We start from the raw sequence: 4,343 nt of genomic DNA, 5'->3' as shown, positions 1-4,343 counted from the left end.
ACCGTTTGCATAAGTTTTGAAGGGAAGAGATCGATAGGGAAAATATACCTTAGTTTTTCAGAAAAACTCACAGGGGAAGAGAAGTATAGATAATTTTGAAAACTAGTAATATTTTTGAAAATAGTTTTACCATAAGTAGCGACCATGCTAACTAAGGCTTCCTAAAGTCAGGATGGCTCTGATACCAGCTCTGTGGGGACCCCGACTCATAAGTCGTGATCACCGAATGCACGTGTACAGTGATCCCAGAGATCAATGCTCACTGAACACACAGAAGCTGAATAACAAGAGTCGTGCATCCATACATACCGTCTAACATAAATTATGACCATTATAGTCAAGTCTTGAGTATAACTTCGCAGCGGAAAACTTCGTCGACAACTTGGACCCATGCCATCTGCCTTAACCCTACAGGCATTCTGACTGGGAAGCGTCCTAGCTCGCATGTTCGTCACCGAAGTATTCTTCATCATATCCTGTTCTTTCATGTCTGGCCAATAAAATAACCAGTGGCAAGCCAATGAGTACTTTGAATGTACTCGCAAGCAACCCATGTTTTGGTTCAAGATACAACAATGCATGATATAGGTAAATTTTTGAAGAAAGCTAGTTTTGAGTGCAATGACATGTTCAACAACTTGTAAGACATGCATCAGGAGAATTCAAGTAACCATGAGGATAGGTTACAGATATCAACATAAATAGAGTGGGCATCAACCCAACTCAATCATGTCAAGTCCTTTGACTTGACCCAAGTAGTCCTCCCCACTTATCCAAACACACACTGGTTGTAAACATGTGGACGTAGCCCAAGAGCGATTACCCAACTGTCCTTGACCGTGGACACGGCTAAATAGTTTTACACTCTGCAGAGGTTGCACACTTTACCCACAAGATCCGGGGAACTTTCGTGTCATCCACGACCCGCGGTACCTCAAGTACCCGGGGTAAGCACCCGATCACTATCTTTCCCTAGACGACACTAACATAGAGTCCACTCGATTGGTAGTAGCCCCCGTGCCCAATATTTCACATCTTAACATTGTGGATCCTCGCTCCCATATTCATCACATACCACAAGCACGGGGTACCAACGGTGTGTCCGGTGCCCTGTGAAAACAGTCATGGCCGCCCTACCTGGCACGACCCCGTCCCGAGAGAGAGCAACAACAACTCTCCCATCACTAGTAATGCGGGCTCCAAGCTAGTATCGGACTAGGTAATCAATAATGCCCTTTCCCATATAAGGGTAGAGTGGTTGCACATGTAAGTTTGGAATAACGGTCGCAACTTAAACCAATCCGTTCTGAAAGCAACACACACACTTGCCTCGGTACACCATTTTGTCATCAAGTGGTTAACCATCTCATTATCTCCCTCGGGCATAAGTGGCACCCGACGGGGTTTTCGAAAAGTCTTTTGAAAATACTTTTGTAACACCCCGGATGTAACTTGCCATATTTGTAACTCCGACTCTTGCCATTTTCGGCTATGTGTTATGATATTCCCTTCGTGGTCGGGTTTTGTTTGTCATTTTGCATTTTGTTCATGTTATGCATCTCATATCATGTCATCATGTGCATTGCATTTGCATACGTGTTCGTCTCTTGCATCCGAGCATTTTCCCCGTTGTCCGTTTTACAATCCGGCACTCCCACCTCCTCTGGCGCACCCCTCTTGTTTCGTTTCATGAGCGGGTGTTGAACGTTCTCGGAATGGACCGAGGCTTGCCAAGTGGCCTTGGTATATCACCGGTAGACCACCTGTCAAGTTTCGTGCCGTTTGGAGGTCGTTCGATGCTCCAACAGTTAACCGGGTAACCGCAAAGTCCTTTTGTGTGTTGCAGCAAACCCCCCTCCAAACAGCCCAAAACCCCTCTAAGTCACTTCCATGCTCTAGGTCGTTCGATCACGATCGTGTGGGCAAAAACTGTGCTCCATTTGGAGACTCCTAGCTCCCTCTACCTATAAATCACCTCCCCCCTCCGAAATATTCGCAGATCAAACCCTAGAAAAATCTCCCCGCCGCCGCCGGACGCGTCCGCCGCCACCGGACACCTCCCCGCCGCCGCGCCCGGCCAACCAGGCGCCGACTCGTGGCAGCCGTACGCCGCGCGCGCCGCCGGCCCGTCGGGCCCGTGCCTGGCCCCCGAGCCCGCTGCCGCCGCGCGCCTCCCCGCCCGCGCGCGCCGCCGCCAGCCGCCGCCCTCCGCCCGTGCCTCGTCGCCGCCTCGTCGCCCGCCTCCCACCGGCGCCGCCGCCCGCGCGCCCGGCCGCCGTCCTCCCTCGTCGCCGCGTTCCTCCGCCCGCGGCGCCCCGCTCCTCCTCGCCGCGCCTCGCCGTCTTCCTCCTCCCGCGGCTCCTCTCCTCCGACGCCGGCCGCCGCGTCTCCCTCTCCTACGTCTCCAGCGACGAACTCCGGCCGTCCCCGAGCTCGAGCCCAATCTGGATCTGGCCTAGGGTTGACTTTCTCCCTCTCCCGAAATCTCGTCCTAGATTTCTTATATTATATGCTCATGTTCGTCGCATCTTAACTCTCTGCATATAGCATCGTTTCGTGCGTCTAAAATACCGAAATGTTTGCCTCGAGATGCTCTTCATTTTGTTCCAGTATGCCATGTTCATTTGAATCCATCTTGATGCCCAAATCTCTGGTGCAAGAGTGCTAACTGCTGTTACCTATCAGAACTTGGTGATTTGTTATTTTTGTTGCTATTGATGTGTGCATCTTATGGGCATGAGCTCTACATGTGTTTTGATGTATGCCATGCCATATTTACAGAGGTGTATGCCATGTATTTTTGTGATCTCTGTGGTGACTAGTACAAGCATGCAAACTAGGATTCGTGATGTTTCTGATTTCAGGGACAGTAATTTCTCCAAGTCTATAACTGATGTTATTTTGTTGCTATGTATCCATGTGTCTACAGAGAGATGCATGCTTATTTTGGTGATGTTCCGTAAGGATGTTTTGTAGATATTGTTGTATTTTATCCATCCGTGCCCTTGTTTGAAATTATGGAGTTCCATAGCATGACTCAATCTTGCTCTACTTTTGCTATAAAATATTTCTGGCAGATTGTTAACATGATATGCAATTTTGCCAAGCTTGTTGTAGTTGATCTATACATTCTATGTACTTGCTCTTGCAATGGATAGCTTCAATAACATGCCATCTTGCTGTAGGTATGCTTGTTTTGTTATGAATTGCTTTTTGGTGAGTGCATCAAGCTCACAAAGATGCCCTCATAATGTCTGTTTCTGCCATGCTCTGTTTTCTGCCAAGTCTGGAACCTGTTAACGAAACTTGCTATGTTTACATGGTTGCCATCATATCTTCTGGTCCTTTTTGGCTTATAGTCAGTAAGGATGTTTTGTCATTTGAATTTAGTAGATTCACGCCATGCCTTGTTTTGCTATGTTACTTTCCTATAGCATGTGTTTTTCTTGCTCTGAACATTGCTACCTGATGCTGTTTCTCAGTGTTCATCTTTTGTCAAGCATCTCCTGTAGATTACTGCCATATGCTTTGTTGCTATGTTGGAGTGCTGTAGCATAGTTTTTTGATGTATTCTAAGCGTTATCATGCTGTTAATCACAGATTCGTGTCCTTCTTTTGCTTGCCATTTGCAAACCGTGCATCCGTTTCCGGTGATCTTTATATCGATTTCGACCGAAATCATCTCATCTTTCCAGTAGCATGCTTGGTTTGCCAAGTTACTGCCTTGTTCATCATTTTTCTTCCGGAGCACGCATATGCATCGCATATCATATCTCGCATATCATACATGTTTTGCATCATGTTGCTTGTGCATTTCTCGTGATTGATTGTGGTTCCGTTGCTGGTGTTCTTGTTTTGGGTAGAGCCTAGAGACGAGTTCGTGAACGAGGAACCTGTTGAGTACGCTTACGAGGATCAAGCTATCGATAACTCTGAGAACCTTGCAGGCAAGATGACCATACCCTCGAAATCACTTCTATCTTTGCTTTGCTAGTTGTTCGTTCTATTGCCAGGCTGCGCTACCTACCACTTTTTGTATCATGCCTCCCATATTGCCATGTGAAGCCTCTAACCATCCTTTCCTAGCAAACCGTTGTTTGGCTAAGTTACCGCTTTTGCTCAGCCCTTCTTATAGCGTTGCTAGTTGCAGGTGAAGTTGAAGTTTGGTTCCATGTTGGAACATGGATATTTTGAAATATCACAATATCTCTTATTTAATTAATGCATCTATATATTTGGTAAAGTGTGGAAGGCTCGGCCTTATGCCTGGTGTTTTGTTCCACTCTTGCCGCCTTAATTTCCGTCATACCGGTATTATGTTCCTTGAGTTTGCGTTCCTTACG

Source organism: Aegilops tauschii, chromosome 7, assembly GCF_002575655.3.
Source record: "Aegilops tauschii subsp. strangulata cultivar AL8/78 chromosome 7, Aet v6.0, whole genome shotgun sequence".
In the NCBI taxonomy this organism is placed as follows: Eukaryota; Viridiplantae; Streptophyta; class Magnoliopsida; order Poales; family Poaceae; genus Aegilops; species Aegilops tauschii.
The sequence above is the reverse complement of the archived record's forward strand: the minus strand, read 5'-3'. Positions refer to the sequence as shown.